General features: G+C 42.4%; 1 pseudogene; it reads right to left on the reverse strand.

Moving 5' to 3' along the window:
• LOC111977964 (RNA binding protein fox-1 homolog 3-like) overlaps window positions 1-24,898 on the reverse strand; it is a 736,610-nt pseudogene that overhangs the window by 490,376 nt on the left and 221,336 nt on the right.

Consider the following 24,898-nt stretch of genomic DNA (forward strand, 5'->3'; position numbering starts at 1 on the left):
TTAATAAAGGTCAAAATAATTGCAGCGACTGTTATAGCTTGTTGACACTGACCTCCATAACTTCCCCTCCTTTTCCCGTCTATCAAATACAACATTCTACTTCTAGCAGCAATGATGTTATATTAACTTCCGGTGAATGACATGAACACAGCAGCTCTGTTTCTGTGAATCATTAACAGGTGGTGAATTTGAAGTATTCCCAACAAAAACCCATAACTCTTTGTTTACAATCTTAGAAAAAAAGGTACTATGTAAAAGCATACACGGTTCTTCGGTTTGTCCCCATAGGGGAACTCTTTTTGTGCTAGGCAGAACCCTTTGCAGATCGTTCTACTAGAAATAGTGATGGGGAATACTAAGCTTCCTGAAACATTGAGCATTTCAAGCCCATTGTGTCTAAAATATGTTCAGTACTCCAGGCGTTGATCACATGATGGTCAAAATAAATTAGAACAGCCAAGTTATTATATATGACGTTGCACATGTGGTAGCGCGTGCACAGGGTAGCCTTTCGGTTTCTTACGGAAACCAATACCAAACCAATCAGGTGGTTGTTCAACTAAACAAAGCTTCAGATGTTCATTGACCATGTGCCTCTGGTTAAGTACAAGCATTGGCACACTACTTCGAAGTAAACTGCTTAGCATTTACGACGCATGCCTCGGAGCTCCGGTATCAACCATAACATCACAACTAGAACCCTCCATGTAGGGTTCTTCATAGAACCCATTGTAAATGGTTCTGCTCTAGAACCCTCTATGAAGGATTCTACCAGGAACCATTTATCATCTAAAGGTTCTTCCTAGAACCCTATGAATGGTTCCACCAGCCTTATAGCCTTTACGATTAAATTATTTATGAAAATGCATTACTAATAAATATATATCATAAGGGCCTACTGTAGTTATACCCTAATACAGTGGTGTTAGGAAACCCCTGGTTTAAAGGCCACATCTGGCCTGCAAGTCACATTTTTCTGGTTTGCAAAGTGACGTGTAATTCCTATTGGAATCCAGCCAGAGATAGGATATTCAACAAGTGAACAGTTTTATCACCAGCAACCTGCATTCAGAATGACTGCCAGGGTAGGGAAGATTGAATACTGAGACTATCTCAATGATGAACAACCATATCAGTAACGGGTGCAATAACTACTAACAGATTGGATTAGTTTAAAATATATATATATGTTTTTTGTTGTAGCATAAAATGTATCAACATGCAAAAACTCATTAAAACAAACAATGGTTTAGGGATTAGCTTGGGTTAGTTTAGGGTTATGGTTAGGAGATATGGTAGGGTTAGGTTTTCGGGTTAAGTTAAGGTTAGGGTTAGGGTAAGGGTTTAGGGGTTAGGGAAAATAGGATTTTGAATGGGACGGAATTGTGTGTCCCCACAAGGTTAGTTATACAAGACAGTGAGTGTGTGTGTGTGCGTGCGTGCGTGAGTGTGTGTAAAGGTCTCAGTTATCCAAGCTCTCCCATTTACCAGTGAACAATATAACAATATCAGACTTTTACAACATGTTGCATCAGACACCACACACACACACAGAAACTCATCTGCCCTCATCTGACCTCTGCAGCTCTCTTCTCTCTTCTTTCTGTGTGTGTCTCACTCTGTTTTTATTTTTACTTATATCTGTCTGTATAACCCCTCTCTGGTTCTCGTTCTGTATCATTCTGTCTTTCTGATTCCATCATATCTCTTTCTGTATGCAAGGCAAAAGAGAATATATTACATTAACTCAACCCCTAGTTGTGTCTTCTGACTCAAAAATAATTACAATATATAATAGATGTAATACGTATTCAGTGCATGCTCCTGCAGCCTTGCCAGAGAGTGTTTACCATACAATAGCCTTGGGGAATGACTACACACGCACGCACGCACACACCACACACACACACACACACACACACACACACACACACACACACACACACACACACACACACACACACACACACACACACACACACACACAACACACACACACACACACACACACACACACACACACACACACACACACACACACACACACACACACACACACACCACACACACACACACACAAACAGCTCTAGTTTCTATTAGGGTGATTTACAGTTGATCTTTAGCTCCAGGGAGACAGAAAGAACTCTTTTACTTTCCCATTTAGGAACAGTAGTATCTAGCTAAGTCTCTCTCTCTCTCTCTCTCTCACTCTCTCTGTCCATCTCTCTGAACCTCTATATCTCTCTCTGTTCCCACACGAGAGATCGAGAGAAGGATAAACAGATTGAGCTCGGAACACCTGCCAGGCATAAACAATCACAGATTCCAATGAGTAATATGTATATATTATATATATATATGACGATTCCAAAATCAAGTAATATGGAGTTGGTCCCCCCTTTGCTGCTATAACAGCCTCCACACTTCTGGAAAGACTGTCCACTAGATGTTGCAACATTGCTGCAGGGACTTCAGGGTTCCATTCAGCCACAAGAACACTGGTGAGGTCGGGCCACTGATGTTGGGCGATTAGGCCTGGCTCGCAGTTGGCATTCTAATTAATTCCAAAAGGTGTTCGATGGGGTTGAGGTCAGGGCTCTGTTCAGGGCAGTCAAGTTCTTCCACACTGATTACAACAAACCATATGGACCTCACTTTGTGCATGAGGGCATTATCATGCTGAAACAGGAAAGGGCCTTCCCCAAACCTTTGCCACAAAGTTGGAAGGACAGAATAGTCTAGAATGTCATTGTATGCTGTAGCGTTAAGAATTCCCTTCACTAGATGGCACTATGCATTGGGGCACGTAGCGTTCTCCTGGCATCCACCAAACACAGACTTGTCCGTAGGACTGCCAGATGGGGAAGCGTGATTCCTCACTCCAGAGAACGCGTTTCCACTGCTCCAGTCCAATAGTGGCGAGCTTTACACCACTCCAGCTGACGCTTGGCATTGTGTATGGTGATCTTAGGCTTATGTGCGGCTGCTCAGCCATGGAAACCCATTTCATGAAGCTCCAGACAAACAGGTCTGGTGCTGACGTTGCTTCCAGAGGCAGTTTGGAACTCAGTAGTGAATGTTGCAACCGAGAACAGACGTCTTTACGCGCTACACGCTTCAGCACTATGCCATCCCGTTCTGTGAGCTTATGTGGCAAACCACTTTGCGGATGAGTCGTTATTGCTCCGAGATGTTTCCACTTCACAATAACAGCACTTACAGTTGACCGGGGCAGCTCTAGCAGGGCAGAAATTTGATGAACTGACTTGTTGGAGAGGTAGCATCCTATAACAGTGCCACGTTGATAGTCACTGAACTCTTCAGTAAGGCCATTCTACTGCCAATGCTTGTTTATGGAGATTGCATGGCTGTGTGCAAAATTGTATTCACCTGTCAGCCATTCAGGGATCTAACTATCTTACAAGTATTTGAAATAAGTATTCTAACTACTTCTGAGTATTTTATATGTTATATTACACTGGGCTGAATTACACTCCAATGTATTTTGTAACAAGATACTTTTGAAAGCTGTAATTTGTATTTTCAAAATGAAAAAAACAACAACATCTATATCATTACTTCAGAGCAGTTCACAATTGAAAGGGGCCCTTTCACCCTACATTGGTATCAAAAGTCTGATGTGATGTGATAACAGCATCTGCTAAATTAACTAAATGTAAATGTATAACTGAATCAAAATATAAACTCAACAGATTTTACGGTGTTACAGTTCGTATAAGGAAATCAGTCAATTGAAATAAATAAATTAATCKCTAATCTATGGATTTCACATGACTGGGTATAGCGATATGCATCTGTTGCTCACAGGTACCTTAAAGAAAAGGTATGGGCGTGGATCAGAAAACCAGTCAGTATCTGGTGTGATCACCATTTGCCTCATGCAGCGCGACATCTCTCCTTCACATAGAATTGATCAGGTTGTTGATTGTGGCCTGTGGAATGTTGTCCTGCTCCTCGTCAATAGCTGAGTGAAGTTGCAGGATATTGGCAGGAACTGTAACACACTGTCATACACATCGATTCAGAGCATCGCAAACATGCTCAATGGGTGACTCAGTGTCTGGTGAGTATGCAGGCCATGGAAGAACTGGGACATTTTCAGCTTGCAGGAATTGTGTACAGATCCTTGCAACATCCTCGCCTTTATTCTACTGTGTGTAACAGTGATAACACCAAGTAAAACTGAAATGATAACTTAAAAACACAAAATATAAATATCCATTAACAAACTTCTTATAGCTTAGACTAATTTCCACTTCCTGAACACATACTACTTAAATAAAAAAACATAGCATTTTCTTAGTAAAAAGTGCATTATCATGCTGAAACATTAGGTGATGGCGGCGGTTGAATGGGACAACGATAGGACTTAGGATCTCTTCACAGTGTCTCTGTGCATTCAATTTGCCATAGGTAATACGCAATTGTGTTCATTTTCTGTAGCTTATGCCTGCCCATACCATAACCCCACCGTCACCATGGGGCACTCCGTTAACAACGTTGACATCGGCAAACCGCTCGCCAACACAACGTTATACACGTGTTCTGCGGTTGTGAGGCGATTTGGAAGTACTGCCAAATTCTCTAAAATTACATTGGAGGAAGCTTATGGAGAGAAATGAAAATTCAATTTTCTGGCAATACCTCAGGTGGACATTCCTGCAGTCAGCATGCCAATTGCACACTCCCTCAAAACTCAAGACATCTGTGGCATTGTGCTGTGTGACAAAACTACACATTTTAGAGTGGCCTTTTATTGTCCCCAGCACAAGGTGCACCTGTGTAATGAGCATGCTGTTTAATCATCTTGATATGCCACACCAGTCAGGTGGATGGATTGTCTTGGCAATTGAGAAATGCTCACTAACAGGGATGAAATACACATTTCAGAGAAATAAGCTTTCTGTGCATATGGAGCATTTCTGGGATTTATTTTTGATGAAACATGGGACCAACACATTACATGTTGTGTTTATATTTTTGTTCAGTATACAGTGCATTTGGAAAGTATTCAGACCCCTTGACGTTTTAAACATTTCGTTACGTTACAGCCTTATTCTAAAATTGATTCAATTGTTTTTTTTCACTCATCAATTTACACATAATACCACATAATGAAAAGGAAAAATCGTTTATTATTATTTTTTTTAATAAAAAATATTCATAAATACATAAATATTACATTTACATAAATATTCAGACCCTTTACTCAGTACTTTGTTGAAGCACCTTTGGCAGTGATTATCGCCTTTATTCTTCTTGGTTATGACGCTACAAGCTTGGCAAACCTGTATTTGGGGAGTTTCTCCCATTCTTCTCTGCAGATCCTCTCAAGCTCTGTCAGGTTGGATAGGGAGTGTCACTGCAGAGCTATTTTCAGGTCTCTAGAGAGATGTTCAATCGGGTTCAAGTCCGGGCTCTGGCTGGGCCACTCAAGGACATTAAGAGACTTGTCCCGAAGCCACTCCTGCATTGTCTTGGCTGTGTGCTTAGGGTCGTTGTCTTGTTGGAAGGTGAACCTTCGCCCCAGTCTGAGGTACTGAGCGCTCTGCAGCTGGTTTTCATCAACGATCTCTCTGTACTTTGCTCCGTTCATCTTTCCCTCGATCCTGTGCTGCAGAGATGGTTGTCTTACTGGACGGTTCTCCCATCTCCACAGAGGAACTCTGGAGCTCTGTCAGAGTGACCATCTGGTTCTTGGTCACCTCCCTGACCAAGGCCCTATTCCCCCGATTGCTCACTTTGGCCGTGCGGCCAGCTCTAGGAAGTGTCTTGGCGGTTCCAAACTTCTTCCATTTAAGAATGATGGAGGCCACTGTGGAAATGTTTTTGGTACCCTTCCCAAGATCTGTGCCTCGACGCAATCCTGTCTTGGAGTTCTACGGACAATTCCTTTGACCTAATGGCTTGGTTTTTGCTCAAAGCAAAGGTTCTGATGAAGGATTTTTTTATGTCATCCATTTTATAATAAGGCTGTAATATAACAAAATGCTGAGGAAGTCAAGGGGTCTGAATACTTTCCGCAAGGCACTGTATACAAAAAAAACAAAAAACGTTTTATTTAAAAAAAATTGTATGCAGTGCATTCTGCAAATACCTTACTTACATATGTATTCACATCCCAAAATATAGGTGTGCCAAACTTGTAGGGTCATACCCAAGAGGAATCAAGGCTGTAATCACTGCCAAAGGTGCTTCAACAAAGTACTGAGTAAACGGTCTGAATACTTATGTCAATTTGACATCAGTATTTTTTTTTTATTGCAAACTTTTAAAAAAAACTGTTTTTGCTTTGTCATTATTTATAGTTGTATTTTGTAATTGTAATGAATGATTTATGCCAATCCGTCCTCCCAGTAGTATCAACTAGGCCTACTGGAACTATAGCCCTCAAAATAACACAACAGCAATAACAACATCAGTTGTTTTGGTAACACTCTCTGAAACATCAGATGGTAACCCAGTCACAGATAGAGAAAAATCCCAGCCATGATATATGAACTGTAGTACTCACTGTTAGGGTGAGGGTGTGAGGTAGAGTCAGAAGGCTGTGGATCTTTCTTTACTCTGAACCTGTAGACACACACACAGAATCGACTGAGTACAGAGAAACAGAGCACCTGGGTCCTGAGTAAAGAGAGAGAAGGAAGAGGTCAGAGATCAGGTATTGGGGAAGGGATGGTGTGTCCGTGTATGTGTGTGTGTGTGCGACATGATCTCCCAGTTTTATCAATTTGACTTCAGATTCTGATGTTTATCCATATTTCTCAATATTTGAAGTTGCTTCAAACATCAAATTCCTTTTTTTGACACCCTCAATTGACTCCTCCTGTCAGCATCGTTCAATTACTCCAAACTTCACATTTCTAAGTAGTCAAATTTCAAAGTTAACGGTTAAGGTTTTTGATAGGGTTAAAACATTACGTTTAGGTATTAATTCCGAATAAGGTAGGATAGAGTTAAAACAAATATTGAGCACGCAACCTTCGAATCCGGAGTCATGGGATTAGACAATCTACAATGCGGTCCACAATGCCCTAGAAAAACCCAAGCTTACTTCATGGTAATAGATTTCCCGACGTCCTCAGCACAGGACTGAAGTCAAGCTTGAGCGATCTGCCTGGTGTGTGAGTGCGTGAGTGAGGTGACTGAGTGAGTGAGAGTGAAATATACAGGAAGAGAGGAGAAGAAGGAGAGGATAGGGAAAATAGATCACCTCTACTTCAGTAATGTCTATTTTTGAACAATGTATCTCCTCATCTTCTCGTCCTCTCCATCCCTCTCTTCCCCCTGCTACGGCACAAATCCCTGTTAACAAGAAGCAGGTTGGCTTCAATATTTCCGAATGGCACCCCATTCCTTTTATCGTGCACTACTTTGTGCGCTATGTAGGGAATAGGGTGCCATTTGGGACGCAGAGTGAAAGACACTGCTGTCACACCACACCACCTTGCTAACCCTACCACACTATACCTCCCTCCCTCCATCATTCCATCTCCATCCATCCCTCCCTTCATCCGTCTCTGTCCCTCCCTCCATCCATCCTTTCCACTCTCACTCTCTTCTTCCAGAGAGTTTTATTTACTTTGTTGTCATGTATGCTTCATGTGTCAGGTGTTTCAATCGCATGTACAGGCGCATTGTGTGTGTATGTGCATGTGCGTGCGTGCGTGTGTGTCAACAGATTGCAGTGTGTAATGATGACGTGTGGTAGTGGTGCCTAATCATGACACCACCTAACCTTTCACAATCCAATAGAGGACATGGGATAGAAAGATGACACACACACACAAGTACGTGTCCACACTGTCTGTGTCTCTCCTGCCAGTGGAGATTACCTCTGCTCGTTTTCAAAGGATACAGACTGCGCCAGGGGTAAGGATTACACACACACACATACCCACACACACAAACACCGGCATCCACACACAGACACACACACAAACACTCGCACACACAGTGTGTACACACACTGACACAAAAACACACACTGACACACACACACACACAGGGAAGAAGAGAGGTGGCACAGAAGAGAGCAGGAAGACATGACCACTCCATCCCTCTCTCATTCTCACTCCTCTCTCTCCTTTCTCTCCCTCTCTCTCATCCATCCCTCCTTCATCTCTCTTTCTCTCTCTCTACCTGTCTCTCTCTCTCTCTCAATTTTAATTCAATATATTTTGAGGGCTTTATTGGCATGGGAAATAAACATTGCCAAAGCAAGTGAAGTAAATAATAAACAAAAGTGAAATGAACAATAAAATGTACAGTAAACATTACACTCACAAAAATTCCAAAAGAATAAAGACATTTCAAATGTCATATTATGTGCAAATAGTTAAAGTACAAAAGGGAAAATAAATAAACATAAATATGGGTTGTATTTACAATGGTGTTTGTTCTTCACTGGTTGCCCTTTTCCTGTGGTCAAAACTTTCCTTAAGTTTGTGTCAGTCACAGCGGTCAGGTATTTTGCCTCTGTGTACTCTCTGTTTAGGGCCAAATAGCATTCTAGTTTGATCAGTTTTCTTGTTCATTCTTTCCAATGTGTCAAATAATTATGGCTTTGTTATGGAAGGTTTGGGAATTGTTTCCTTTTAGGTGGTTGTAGAATTTAACGGCTGTTTTAGATAATTAGCGGGTATCGGCCTTATTCTGCTCTGCATGCATTATTTGATGTTTTACGTTGTGCACGGAGGATTTTGTGAATTCTTGGTTGGTGAGCGGACCCCAGACCTCACAACCATAAAGTGCAATGGGTTCTATAACCGATTCAAGTATTTTTAGCCGGATCCTAATTGGTATGTTGAATTTTATGTTCCTTGTGATGGTATAGAAGGCCCTTCTTGCCTTGTCTCTTAGATCGTTCACAGCCTTGTGGAAGTTACCTGTGGTGCTGATGTTTAGGCTGAGGTATTGTACATTTTTATATGTGCTCTAGGACAATGGTGTCTAGATGGAATTTATATTTGTGGTCCTGGCAAATAGATATTTTTTGGAGCACCATTATTGTTGCCTTACTGAGATTTACTGTCAGGGCCGAAGTCTGACAGAATCTGTGCAGAATCACTAGGTGCTGCTTTTGGCCCTACTTGTTTTGGGACAGAAGGACTAGATCATCAGCAAACAGTAGATATTTGACTTCAGATTCTAGTAAGGTGAGGCCGGGTGCTGCAGACTGTTCTAGTGCCTTCGGCAATTCATTGATATAAATGTTGAAGAGGGTGGGGCTTAAGCTGCATCCCTGTCTCACCCCATGGCCCTGTGGAAAGAAATGTTTGTGTTTTTTGCCAATTTTAATCACACACTTGTTGTTTGTGTACATGGATTTTATAATGTTGTATGTGTTTCCCCCAACACCACTTTCCATCAATTTGTATAGCAGTCCCTCATGCCAAATTGAGTTTAAAACTTTTTTGAAATCAACAAAGCATGAGAAGACTGCCTTTGGTTTGTTAGTTTGTCAATTAGGGTGTGCAGCATGAATACGTGGGCTGTCCTACAGTAATTTGGTATAAAGCCAATTTGACATTTGCTTAGTTCATTGTTTTCACTGAGGAACTGTTCGAGTCTGCTGTTAATAATGATAATGCAGAGGATTTTCCCAACGTTGCTGTTGACGCATATCAACGTTGCTGTTGACGCACGGCAGTTATTGGGGTCAAATTTGTCTCCACTTTTGTGGAATGGGGTGATCAGTCCTTGGTTCCAAATTTTGGGGAAGAGCTAAGGATGATGTTGAAGAGTTTAAGTATAGCCAATTGGAATTTGTGGTCTGTATATTTTATCATTTAATTGAGGATACCACAGGCCGTTTTGGGTTGGAAGGTTTGTATTTTGTCCTGTAGTTCATTCAATGTAATTTGAGAATCCAGTGGATTCTGGTAGTCTTTAATGGTTAATTTTAAGATCTGTCTCTCTTTCTCACCAAACACCACACACACACACACCACACCACACACACACACACACACACACACACACACACACACACACACACACACACACACACACACACACACACACACACCACACAACAACACCAACACACCACACAAACACCCACCACACACACACACACACACACATACACACACACACAGGGAAGAAAAGAGGTTTCAGAGAGAGAGGCAGGAAGATGTAACCACTCCATCCCTCCCTCCTCCTCCCTTCCTCCCTCTTTCTCTCCCTCTCTCTTCCATCTTCCGTCGTCTCTCTCTCTCTCTCCCTCTCTCTCTCTCTTCTCTCTCTCTCTCTCTCTCTCTCTCTCTCTCTCTCTCTCTCTCTCTCTCTTCTCTCTCTCTCTCTCTCTCTCTCTCTCTCTCTCTCTCTCTTCTCTCTCTCTCTCTCGTCTCTCTCTCTCTCTCTCTCTCTACCTCTCTCTCTCTCTCTACCTCTCTCTCTCTCTCTCTCTCTCTAACACACAAACCACAGTGGTTCTGTTGAGGATGTTTTTCTCTTCTCCTAAAAGCAAGACAAAAATGTAATGTTTCATTTGATCATAGGCTGTTGTCTGAGTGATCAGAGGCTGTTGTCCCAATGGGACCTGGTCAAAAGTAGTGCACTATACAGGGAGAAGAGTGCCATTTGGGACGCACCCTCGAAATTCAGAGCTTAAAGTCCCAGTAGATTTTTACCTGAAGAGAGCAGATCAGTGAAGAAACAAAACAACAAATGTAGAGGAGTGTAAACCAGATGGAGAGATGGTCTTTCATCGCCAAGCAGCTTTTAGAAAACAGACACACACAGAGACCCTGGCTTGCGCTGTCTCTCTCCTCTCTCCCTCCTTCTCTCACTCTCTCTCTCTGCTTCCTGATCTCTCTCTCCTCTCTCTCCCCCTCTCTCTCTCTAACTTCCTGCTCTCTCTCTTCTCTCACCCTCCTGCTCTCTCTCTCTTCTCTCTCCCTCCTGCTCTCTCTCTCGTCTCTCTCCCTCCCTTGTCGTTTCGTACTCTGTATACCTCTCTCCCTACCTTCCTCCCTCCATCACTTCCTCCTTCCTTCCCCCTCTCTTTTCCATCTTTTCTTCATTAAAATTGTTTCTCCTTCAATAAGAGACCAGAGAGGGAAGACATACGGAATATGTTCCTCAGTGGTGAAGCTATCATGCCAACCAGCAGGTCTCCATGGTAACAGAGAGAGGAATGATAAGTGGCTTATAGTACCATTTTTTTATTAAAATGTAACCTTTATTTAATTAGACAAGTCAGTTAAGAACAAATTCTTATTTACAATGACGGCCTACACCAGCCAAACCCAGACAACGCTGGGCCAATTGTGCGCCACACTATGGGACTCACAATCACAGCCCGTTGTAATACAGCCTGGATTTGAACCAGGGTGCCTGTAGTGATGACTCTAGCACTGAGATGCAGTGCCTTAGACCACTGCATCACACAGGAGCCCAAATGAGTCAAAGGGACATAGGCTATCCCAAATGGCACTCTGTTCCATGTATAGTGCACTACTTTTGACCAGAGACCTTATCACTCTGGTCAAAAGTAGTGGACTATGCAGGGAGAGGCTTGAGGAGCCTTGCTGCTACCACACTAGCTTTAACTAGACTTTGGCCAAGCTACTTCTCTTTAACTGTTTTTCTGTGAGTGCATGCGTGTCCGTGCATGTGTGTGTGTTCATTATGATCGAGCAATAAACTCTCTCTCTGTCTTTATGACCTAAGACCCTGATAAAGTGAGGTCAAGATATATAATCAACAGCCACACAGCCAGGAAGGTGAGACCATGAGAAAACATGCAGATTAGTCCATCACACTGAACAAACTACAACTCCAATGAGATTATTCTGTTAACTGCCTGTCTGTTTTATATATCATGGGAGTTTGAGTTTACTGTATAATGTTCCATATGGACGTGTTGTATATACGTGCCTTCAGAAAGTATTCATACCCCTTGACTTATTCAGCATGTTGTTGTCCTACAGCCTGAATTCAAAATGAATTAAATCATTTTTTTTCTCACACAATACCTACACACAATACCATAATGATAAAGTGAAAACATGTTTTTAGAATTTTTTTCAAATGTATTGAAATCAAAATACAGAAATATCTAATTTACGTAACTATTCACACCCAAGAGGCAATATTTGTAGAAGCAACTTTGGCAGTGATTACAGCTCTGGGTCTTTCTGGGTAAGTCTCTAAGAGCTTTCCACACCTGGATGTGCAATATTCGGCCATTATTCACATACAAATTATAAAAGTTCTGTCAAATTGGTTGTTGATCATTGCTAGACAACCATTTTCAGGTCTTACCATACATTTTCAATTAGGTTTAAGTCAAAACTGTAACTCGGCCACTCAGGAACATTCACTGTCTTCTTGGTAAACCGATGTCACAGGAAGGCCAAAAAGATCATCAAGGACATCCCACCTGAGCTACCATCCAGAAGGCGAGGTCAGTACAGGTGCATCAAAGCTGGGCCCGAGAGACTGAAAAACAGCTTCTATCTCAAGGCCATCAGACTGCTAAACCGCCATCACTAACTCAGAGAGGCTGCTGTCTACATTGAAACCCTCACTGGCCTCTTTAATAAATGGATCACCAGTCACTTTATACAATGTTCTCTAAATAATGTTTCAATATCTCATGTATATACTGTATTTTATACCATCTATTGCACCTTGCCTATGCCACTCAGTAATTTTTTGTACCTTTATTTAACTAGGCAAGTCAGCTAAGAACAATTTCTTCTTTTCAATGATGGCCTAGGAACAGAAGGTTAACTGCCTTGTTCAGGGACAGACTGACATACTTTAACCTTGTCAGCTTGGGGATTTGATCTTGCAACCTTTCAATTACTAGCCCAACGCTCTAACCACTAGGATACCTGCCGTTCCAAATACTTAAAAGTACATATTCCCATTCAACCCTTTAGATTTGTGTGTATTAGGTAGTTGTTGGGGAATTGATAGATTACTTGTTAGATATTACTCAACTGTCGGAACTAGAAGCACAAGCATTTCGCTACACTCACATTTGCATCTGCTAACCATGTGTATGTGACAATGTGAAGCCTCCCACAATTAGCTCTGACAAATTGAAAACCCTAGTCATTGGCGACTCCATTACCCGCAGTATTAGACTTAAAACTAATCATCCAGCGATCATACACTGTTTACCAGGGGGCAGGGCTACCGACGTTAAGGCTAATCTGAAGATGGTGCTGGCTAAAGCTAAAACTGGCGAGTGTAGAGAGTATAGGGATATTGTTATCCACGTCGGCACCAACGATGTTAGGATGAAACAGTCAGAGGTCACCAAGCGCAACATAGCTTCAGCGTGTAAATCAGCTAGAAAGATGTGTCGGCATCGAGTAATTGTCTCTGMCCCCCTCCCAGTTAGGGGMAGTGATGAGCTCTACAGCAGAGTCTCACAACTCAATCGCTGGTTGAAAACTGTTTTCTGCCTCTCCCAAAAGATAGAATTTGTAGATAATTGTCCCCCTTTCTGGGACTCACCCACAAACAGGAACAAGCCTGGCCTGTTGAGGAGTGACGGACTCCATCCTAGCTGGAGGGGTGCTCTCATCTTATCTACAAGCATAGACAGGGCTCTAACTCCCCTAGCTCCACAATGAAATAGGGTGCAGGCCAGGCAGCAGGCTGTTAGCCAGCCTGCCAGCTTAGTGGAGTCTGCCACTAGCACAGTCAGTGTAGTCAGCTCAGCTATCCCCATTGAGACCGTGTCTGTGCCTCGACCTAGGTTGGGCAAAACTTAACATGGCGGTGTTCGCCTTAGCAATCTCACTAGAATAAAGACCTCCTCCATTCCTACCATTATTGAAAGAGATCGTGATACCTCACATCTCAAKATAGGGCTACTTAATGTTAGATCCCTSACTTCAAAGGCAGTTAWAGTCAATGAACTAATCACTGATCATAATCTTGATGTGATTGGCCTGACTGAAACATGGCTTAAGCCTGATGAATTTACTGTGTTAAATGAGGCCTCACCTCCTGGTTACACTAGTGACCATATCCCCCGCGAATCCCGCAGAGGCGGAGGTGTTGCTAACATTTACGATAGCAAATTTCAATTTACAATTATTTATTTTTTTATTCGTCTTTTGAGCTTCTAGTCATGAAATCTATGCAGCCTACTCAATCACCTTTTTATAGCCACTGTTTTACAGGCCTCCTGGGCCATATACAGCGTTCTTCACTGAGTTCCCTGAATTCCTATCAGACCTTGTAGTCATAGCAGATAATATTCAAATTTTTGGTGACTTTAATATTCACATGGAAAAGTCCACAGACCCACTCCAAAAGTCTTTCAGAGCCATCATCGACTCAGTGGGTTTTGTCCAACATGTTTCCGGACCTACTCACTGCCACAGTCATACTCTGTACCTAGTTTTGTCCCATGGAATAAATGTTGTGGATCTTAATGTTTTTCCCCATAATCCTGGACTATCGGACCACTATTTTATTACATTTGCAAACGCAACAAATAATCTGCTCAGATTCCCAACCAAGGATCATCAAAAGTCATGCTATAAATTCTCAGACAACCCAAAGATTCCTTGATGCCCTTCCAGACTCCCTCTGCCTACCCAAGGACGTCAGAGGACAAAAATCAGTTAACCACCTAACTGAGGAACTCAATTTAACATGGCGCAATACACTAGATGCAGTCGCACCCCTAAAAACTAAAAACATTTGTCATAAGAAACTAGCTCCCTGGTATACAGAAAATACCCGAGCTCTGAAGCAAGCTTCCATAAAATTGGAACGGAAATGGCGCCACACCAAACTGGAAGTCTTCCGACTAGCTTGGAAAGACAGTACCGTGCAGTATCGAAGAGCCCTCACTGCTGCTCGATCATCCTATTTTTCCAACTGAATTGAGGAAAATAAGAACAATCCAAAATGTATTTTTTATACTGTCGCAAAGCTAACTAAAAAGCAGCATTCTCCAAGAGAGGATGGCTTTCACTTCAGCAGTAATAAATTCATGAACTTCTTTGAGGAAAAMATCATGATCATTAGAAAGCAAATTACGGACTCCTCTTTAAATCTGCGTATTCCTCCAAAGCTCAGCTGTCCTGAGTCTGCACAACTCTGCCAGGACCTAGGATCAAGGGAGAGACTCAAGTGTTTTGTACTATATCTCTTGACACAATGATGAAAATAATCATGGCCTCTAAACCTTCAAGCTGCATACTGGACCCTATTCCAACTAAACCACTGAAAGAGCTGCTTCCTGTGCTTGGCCCTCCTGTGTTGAACATAATAAACGGCTCTCTATCCACCGGATGTGTACCAAACTCACTAAAAGTGGCAGTAATAAAGCCTCTCTTGAAAAAGCCAAACCWTGACCCAGAAAATATAAAAAACMATCGGCCTATATRGAATCTRCCATTRCTCTCAAKWTTTTMMGAAAAAGCTGTTGCYCAGCAACTCACTGCCTTCCTGAAGACAAACAATGTATACGAAATGCTTCAGTCTGGTTTTAGACCCCATCATAGCACTGAGACTGCACTTGTGAAGGTGGTAAATGACCTTCACCTTCTCTATGCGCAGCATTCGGAAATTTGGATGAAAAGCATGCCCAAATTAAACAGCCTGCTTCTCGGGCCCAGAAGACATGATATGCATATAACTGGTAGATTTGGATGGAAAACACTCAAAATTTTCCAAAACTGTTAAAATAGTGTCTGTGAGTATAACAGAACTGATTTGGCAGGCGAAAACCTGAGAAAAATCCATTCAGGAAGTAGTTTTTTTGGGGGTTTTGTAGTTTTCTATTCAATGCCATTACAGTATCCATTGACTTATGACTCAACTTGCAGTTCCTATGCCTTCCACTAGATGTCAACAGTCTTTAGAAATTGTTTCAGGCTTGTATTCTGAAAAATGAGGAAGTAAGAGCAGTCTGAATGAGTGGACCCTAAAGTGTCACAGAGCTTTTTCATGCGTGAGACCTCGAGAGTGCCTTTCTTGTTTACATTTTATATTGACAACGTTATTGTCCGGTTGAAATATTATCGATTATTTAGGCTAAAAACAACCTGAGGATTGAATATAAACATTGTTTGACATGTTTCTATGAACTTTACGGATCCAATTTGGATTTTTTTGTCTGCCTGTTTTGACTGCGTTTGAGCCTGTGGATTACTAAAGAAAACGCGCAAACAAAACGGAGGTTTTTGGATATAAAGAGACGTTATCGAACAAAAGGAACATTTATTGAGTAAATGAATGTCTGCTGAGTGCAACCATATGAAGATCATCAAAGGTAAGGGATTCATTTTATCTCTATTTCTGACTTGTATAACTCTTCTGCTGGGCTATGTTCTCAAAGAATCGTAAGGTATGCTTTTGCCGTAAAGCATTTTTTAAATCTGACACCGTGGTTGGATTCACAAGAAGTTAATCTTTAAACCTATGTAAAATATGTTTTGTTTTCTGAATTTTTATAATGAGTATTTCTGTATTAGAATTTGGCGCCATGCAGTTTCACTGGCTGTTGAAGAGGTGGGACGCTAACGTCTCACGTACCCAAAAAAGGTTAATTGGCATCAGACCGTGGCTCTGCATCTGTGCTCGTGCTCCTAGACCTTAGTGCTGCGTTTGAAACCATCGATCACCACATTCTTTTGGAGAGATTGGAAACCCAAATTGGTCTACACGGACAAGTTCTGGCCTGGTTTAGATCTTATCTGTCGGAAAGATATCGGTTTGTCTCTGTGGATGGTTTGTCCTCTGACAAATCAACTGTAAATTTCGGTGTTCCTCAAGGTTCCGTTTTAGGACCACTATTGTTTTCACTATATATTTTACCTCTTGGGGATGTCATTCGAAAACATAATGTTAACTTTCACTGCTATGCGGATGACACACAGCTGTACATTTCAATGAAACATGGTGAAGCCCCAAAATTGCCCTCGCTGGAAGCCTGTGTTTCAGACATAAAGAAGTGGATGGCTGCAAACGTTCTACTTTTAAACTCAGACAAAACAGAGATGCTTGTTCTAGGTCCCAAGAAACAAAGAAACAAAGAAACAGATCTTCTGTTGAATCTGACAATTAATCTTGATGGTTGTACAGTCGTCTCAAATAAAACTGTAAAGGACCTCGGCGTTACTCTGGACCCTGATCTCTCTTTTGACGAACATATCAAGACTGTTTCAAGGACAGCTTTTTTCCATCTACGTAACATTGCAAAAATCAGAAATGTTCTGTCCAAATATTATGCAGAAAAATGTTGTTACTTCTAGGTTAGACTACTGCAATGCTCTACTTTCCGGCTACCCGGATAAAGCACTAAATACACTTCAGTTAGTAATAAATATGGCTGATAGAATCCTGACTAGAACCAAAACATTTGATCATATTACTCCAGTGCTAGCCTCCCTACACTGGCTTCCTGTTAAGGCAAGGGCTGATTTCAAGTTTTACTGCTAACCTACAAAGCATTACACGGGCTTGCTCCTACCTATCTTTCCGATTTGGTCCAGCCGTACATACCTACACGTACGCTACGGTCACAAGACGCAGGCCTCCTAATTGTCCCTGGAATTTCTAAGCAAACAGCTGGAGGCAGGGCTTTCTCCTATAGAGCTCCATTTTTATGGAATGGTCTGCCTACCCATGTGAGAGACGCAGACTCGGTCTCAACCTTTAAGTCTTTACTGAAGACTCATCTCTTCAGTAGGTCCTATGATTGAGTGTAGTCTGGCCCAGGAGTGTGAAGGTGAACGGAAAGGCACTGGAGCAACGAACCGCCCTTGCTGTCTCTGCCTGGCCGGTTCCCCTCTCTCCACTGGGATTCTCTGCCTCTAACCCTATTACAGGGGTGAGCATGCTTCGGTGTCTTCCATGCCGTCCCTAGGGGGGTGGTCACTTGAGTGGGTTGAGTCACTGACGTGGTCTTCCTGTCTGGGTTGGCGCCCCCCTTGGGTTGTGCCGTGGCGGAGATCTTTGTGGCTATACTTGGCCTTGTCTCAGGATGGTAAGTTGGTGGTTGAAGATATCCCTCTGGTGGTGTGGGGCTGTGCTTTGGCAAAGTGGGTGGGGTTATATCCTGCCTGTTTGACCATGTCCGGGGATCATCGGATGGGGCCACAGTGTCTCCTGACCCCTCCTGTCTCAGCCTCAAGTATTTATGCTGCAGTAATTTATGTGTCGGGGGTAGGGTCAGTCTGTTATATATGGAGTATTTCTCCTGTCTTATCCGGTGTCCTGTGTGAATTTAAGTATGCTCTCTCTAATTCTCTCTTCTCTCTTTCTTTCTTGAGCCCTAGGACCATGCCTCAGGATTACCTGGCATGTGACTCCTTGCTGTCAGTCCACCTGGCTGTGCTGCTGCTCTAGTTTCAAATGTTCTGCCTGCAGCTTGGAACCCTGACTGTTCACCGGACGTGCTACCTGTTCAGACTGCTGTGTTTAACTCTCTAGAGACAGCAGGAGTGGTAGAGATACTCTCAATGATCGGCTATGAAAAGTAAACTGACATTTACTCCTGAGGTGCTGACCTGTTGCACCCTCGACAACTACTGTGATTATTATTATTTGACCATGCTGGTAATTTATGAACATTTGAACATCTTGGCCATGTTCTGTTATAATCTCCACCCGGCACAGCCAGAAGAGGACTGCCCACCCCTCATAGCCTGGTTCCTCTCTAGGTTTCTTACTAGGTTTTGGCCTTTCTAGGGAGTTTTTCCTAGCCACCGTGCTTCTACATCTGCATTGCTTGCTGTTTGTGGTTTTAGGCTGGGTTTCTGTCCAGCACTTTGAGATATCAGCTCATCTAAGAATATACATTTATTATATTTTATTTGGTAAGCAACTCAGTGTAAATTTGGCCTTGTGTTTTAGGTTATTGACCTGATGAAATATGAATTCCTCTCCCAGTGTCGGGTGGAAAGCGAACTGAACCAGGTTTTCCTCTGGGATTTTGTCTGTGCTTAGCTCCATTCTGTTTCTTTCTTATCCTGAAAAACGTCCCAGTCCTTAACAATTACAAGCATACCCATAACATGATGCAGCCACCACTATGCTTGAAAATATGGAGTGTGGTACTCAGTAATGTGTTGTATCTGCCCCAAACATAACAAGTTATTTTCAAGACAAAAAGTAAATTGCTGTGCCACACTTTTTTGCAGTATTACTTTAGTGCCTTCTTGAAAACAAGATGCATGTTTTGGAATATTTTTATTCTGTACAGGCTTCCTTCTTTTCACTCTGTCAATTAGCTTAGTATTGTGGAGTAACTACAATGTTGTTGATCCCTCCTCAGTTTTCTCCTACCACAGTCATTAAACTCCTATAACTGTTTAAAAAGTCACCATTAACCACATGGTGATATCCATGAGCGGTTTCCTTCCTACCTGGCAACTGAGGATGGGCGCCTGTATCTTTGTAGTGACTGAGTGTATTGATACACCATCCAAAGTGTAATTAGTAACTTCACTATGCTCAAAGGCAGTGGTTCCCAACCTTTTTCGGTTGCTGTAACACCAACTGAATTTTGTTCTACTTGTCGAGGCATTGGAAAACCTCCCTGATCTTTGTGGTTGAATCTGTGTCACTGCTCGAGTAAGGTACCTTACAGATAATTGTGTGTAGGCCAGGGATAAAAACATCTACATTTAATAAAACATAAAAGTCAAAGGGTGTGAATACATTCTGAAGGCACTGTATGTACAGTATAGCATTCCCCTACGGATGTTGAATATGCCTTCTTGATTTTTCTTGGCAAGCCAATGAAAGGACAGAAGACAGACTGTAAATAAAATATAACAAACCGAAAGAGATTACATACATAGGCTAACGCATGAGTTCAATATGACAGGGTCTCGCTAGGGAAAACACAATGAGCCCTGAGCTGTAAACAGACAACAAACACATTGCAAACTGGATCTTTCTAATGCCTGAATCCCAAATGACCGCATATTCCCTATTTCAGGATTCCCCAACTGGTGGTGATTTCATTTGGCACCCCATTACAGAAAGAGAATAACTGTATAGAAAGCTCTGGGAGCAGGTTGTCAGGATACTGGACAGCCAATAAATTGGCAGATGCAAACAGATGATCATCTTTAGCGGACAACAGTTCTTGAGGGCTTGAACAAACAAAAAAAAGCTTTTTGATATCTTTCAATCTGGTGAACTGGCATTTGAGTTGTGTGGTTGCAATATCAACAGTCCCTTATCTCTGGTATATCTTGGCATGCCATTCAAGACTAAGATTAAATTGTGTGCAGCGCAATGGACATATAATGCACAATGTCTCAGGAAAGATTTAGCAATATTCAGTATAGAAAACAGTCGGGCCTGCAACCTGGACCTACAGGCCGTGGTGAAAACATTTGCTCACAAAAACGCAAGGCAACACAGTCGCATACTGTAGCTACTATAGGCCTTTAAGTAGAAAAAAAGAGATAGACAAGCACAGACACAACCTAGGTTTGGCGACAGTGGTATGTTTCCAAAATGGATTGTGGCGGATAAAAATCAGTGCGTGATGATGTATTGCACAAAATATTGACTTTTTCTCTTCCGTTTTCAAGTACCGAATAAAAATCGATAGTTTTGTCACAAAAACTGTTGCATTAAATAGCAAATGTGCCTCCTCGGGTCTTGGCACCTGCGCTTTAGCCATCAGCTTGCAGATTCAATGCGGGTAGGCTGTGCGGGTTGTCTAGTCTACATGATGAGATTATTATGGATCATTATGACACCAGAATAAGATCTCGATAATTATTGGAAACGAACATCAAGCTCATAACCGTGCACTTTCACCACCCTGTGAAGTTCATCATAACTTATTTAATCTGTATCTCCTGAGTGGTGCAGCGGTCTAAGGCACTGCATCTCAGTGCTAGAGGGGTCATTACAAACCCTGGTTCAATGCCAGCTGTGATTGGAGTTCCATAGAGCGGTGCACAATTGGTCCAGCGTTGTTAGGGTTTGGCCGGGGTAGGCTGTCATGGAACATAAGAATTTGTTCTTAACTGACTTGCCTAGTTAAATAAAAAAGTAGCCTAATGAACTGCATGGTTTCCTGAGTTGTAGTGGGAGGACCACACACCATATCATCGCGTGACTCCAAATTGACTTTGATATGATGTTTATTAAATATTTGCGCTTAAAGGTTTACCGCATGATACATTTTTCTGACACAAAAAGATCCCACCCTGTCGAACAAAGAAATGATCTGTCACCATTTATAAAATTACAGCGAAACTTCCTGTATTTTTTTCGTATATTAAGTAAACCAGACTGCACCATTTTCTTGTTATTTTAATATACGGATAGCCAGTGGCACACTTCAACACTCAGGCATAAAAACGAACTATGTGTGTTTAGTGAGTCCGCCAGATTAGAGGCAGTAGGATGACCAGGAGTGTTCTCTTGAAAAGTGCTTGAATTGGACCATTTTCCTGTCCTGCTAAGCATTCAAAATGAGTACTTTTGAGTGTCAGGGAAAATGTATGGAATAAAAAGTACACTATTTACTTTAGGAATGTAGTGTAGTAAAACTAAATGTTGTCAAAAATATATATAGTAAAGTAAAGTACAGATACCCCAAAACACTACTTATGTAGTACTTCAATAAAGCAATTTTACTTAAGTACTTGACACCACTGCTTGCAGGGTTCCAGAGAAACTGTGTTATGCCACTGGTTCTCAATTCTCTTCTCAATGACCCCCAGCTGTTCCAGAGGTAGCTCAATTTGATTCAACTAATCAATTAACACAATCATAACCTCTATGGAATATTAACAATATAATATGACTGGCCAGAATAAAAAACCCTGTATGGTTCTTCAAAAGGATCTACAAATAACCTTTGCGATTGAGAAGGGTTATTTATATAAAGATTCTCCATAAAGGTTATATGAAGAACCATATGAAAGGGTACTATATAGCCCCAAAAAGGGTTGTAAACATCGCAGGCATTTTTTGGGGTGCTACACAGTACCTTTTTTAATGGTTCTTTGTAGAACCTTAGGAGCAAGGTTCTTTGTTGAACATCCAAAAAAGTGTTAAATATAGCATCAAAAAGGGTTCCACTATGTTTACAAGCCAAATAACCCCTATCTGGTACAATTAAAACATTTATCTGGTACAATTCAAACACTCAAAAGGAAAAGGATGCCATTTGGGATGCAGATCAGCCTCCTAGAGGCAGCAAGGGAAACCATGCAGATCAGCCTCCTAGAGGCAGCAAGGGAAACCATGCAGATCAGCCTCCTAGATTGCAGCAAGGGAAACCATGCAGCATCAGCCTCCTAGAGGCAGCAAGGGAAACCATGCAGACCAGCCTCCTAGAGGCAGCAAGGGAAACCATGCAGATCAGCCTCCTAGAGGCAGCAAGGGAAACCATGCAGATCCAGCCTCCTAGAGGCAGCAGGGAAACCATGCAGATCAGCCTCCTAGAGGCAGCAAGGGAAACCATGCAGATCAGCCTCCTAGAGGCAGCAAGGGAAACCATGCAGACCCTGGGTATGACAGAACTCTTATGGAAATTAATATTTTCTTTCCCTGTCATTGGTTGTTTATTTACCGTCGTTCCGACCCACTCTCCCTCTGTTATTTAGACAATCCATCCTGTTAAACAACAACGTGAGTGTAGGTGGGAAAGGGTGTGTGTGTACAGGGATTGTGTGCGCGCGTGTGTGTCTATTCTGATGTGACAGGGGAAGGAAGAACGTTGTAGGAATGTAATGAGAGGGCTGTGAGAACGTTACTAGCGGGCTGTAAGAGCCAGCCAAGTGTAACATCCGTGTTTGTGAGAACACTTTGAAAACATATTGAGAGCCCTTCCATTGTGAGTGCCGGCAATTTCTCAAGTAAGGTTGTCTTTTACTGCTTCTATGCCTTCCTTCCTCCACCTCTTTCCTCTGTTTGTCCGATCATTTCTTTCTCAATCTCTCTAACAGTTTCTCTCTCTGCTCTTTTGCTCACACTTTCTCTTGGCCTTTGTCTTTCGCTGACTCCACCCTATTCCCTACATGAGGTGAGATGGCGCCGACAGAGATGGTCGCCTCGCTATGCGTTCCTAGAAAACTATGCAGTATTTTGTTTTTTTATGTATTATTTCTTATATTGTTACCCCAGGAAATCTTAAGTCTTGTTATATACAGCCGGGAAGAAGTAATGGATATAAGAACGTCAACTTACCAACATTGCGACCAGGAATACGACTTTGCCGAAGCAGATCCTCTCTTCGTACCACCACCCAAGACAATGGACCTAATCCCAGCAGCTGACCGAAAACAACGGCAACGCAGAAGGGGCAGACGGAGCTGTCTTCTGGTCAGGCTTCGAAAACGGCACATCGCTCTCTGCTCCCGAGTATACTACTCGCCAATGTCCAGTCTCTTGACAACAAGGTAGACGAAATTAGAGCGAGGGTTGCCTTCCAGAGAGACATCAGAGATTGTAACATTCTCTGTTTCACGGAAACATGGCTCTCTCGGGATATGTTGTCGGAATCGGTTCAGCCACCGGGCTTCTCGATGAATCGCGCCGACAGAGATAAACACCTCTCTGGGAAGAGGAAGGGCGGGGGTGTATGCTTTATGATTAACGACTCATGGTGTAATCATAACAACATACAGGAACTCAAGTCCTTCTACTCACCCGACCTAGAATTCCTTACAGTCAAATGTCGGCCATTCTACCAACCAAGAAAATTCTCGTCAGTTATAGTCACAGCTGTGTACACCCCCCCCCCCCCTCAAGTGAACACCAAGGTGGCCCTCAAGGAACTTCACTCGACTCTATGTAAACTGGAAACTATATATCCGGAAGCTGCATTTACTGTAGCTGGGGGTTTTAACAAAGCAAATTTGAGAACAATGCTACATACATTTTATCAGCATATTGATTGCACAACACGTAGGGCTAATACTCTCGACCACTGCTCCTCTAACCTCCGCGATGTATACAAAGCCCTTCGGCAAATCTGACCATGACGCCATCTTGCTCGTCCCGGCTTATAGACAGAAACTCAAACAGGATGTACCAGTGTCGAGAACCAATCAACGTTGGTCTGACCAATCGGAAGCCACGCTACAAGATTTTTTTGATCACGCGGGCTGGAATATGTTCCAATGACTGGAACGAACTGCAAAAGTCACTAAAGCTGGAGACTCTTACCTCCCTCACTAGCTTTAAGCACCAGCTGTCAGAGCAGCTCACAGATCACTTCACCTGTACATAGCTCATCTGTAAATAGCCCATCCAATCTACCTCATCCCCATACTGTATGTATTTATTTATCTTGCTCCTTTGCACCCCAGTATCTCATCTTGCACATTTATCTTCTGCACATTCTACTCAACTAGCCTACTGGTAAAATAAAGGGGAAATAAACAAGAACAGAGAGATAAAAGTATAAACTGTGATCTCAACACAAGATCCTGTCAAAATGATCACTAATGATGTATTTCATGGTTAACTCCCTCAAACTCTCGACTCACTCCAGTCAAAACTTACCAGAGCAGGGAAGAGAAAATCTAAGTCAAGGAGAGAAAGAGACTGAAGGAGAGAAACAAAGCAGGACAGAAAAAGACTGTTAATGTGCTCCTCTAATTGAAAATAAAATAATTCACCTCCGGTCTGATCGAGAATCCAATTCCCTCCAATCCACTGTGATTGGCATTGAGCTGTGTGTGTGCGTGTGTGTCTGTGTCTGTGTGGTATGTATGTGTGTGTGTGTGTGTGTGTGTGTGTGTGTGTGTGTGTGTGTGTGTGTGTGTGTGTGTGTGTGTGTGTGTGTGTGTGTGTGTGTGTGTGTGTGTGTGTGTGTGTGTGTGTGTGTGTGTGTGTGTGTGTGTGTGTGTGTTGTGTGTGTTGTGTGTGGTGTGTGTGTGGTGTGGTGTGTGTGCTGGTGTGA

Source organism: Salvelinus sp. IW2-2015, linkage group LG18 (assembly GCF_002910315.2).
Source record: "Salvelinus sp. IW2-2015 linkage group LG18, ASM291031v2, whole genome shotgun sequence".
In the NCBI taxonomy this organism is placed as follows: Eukaryota; Metazoa; Chordata; class Actinopteri; order Salmoniformes; family Salmonidae; genus Salvelinus; species Salvelinus sp. IW2-2015.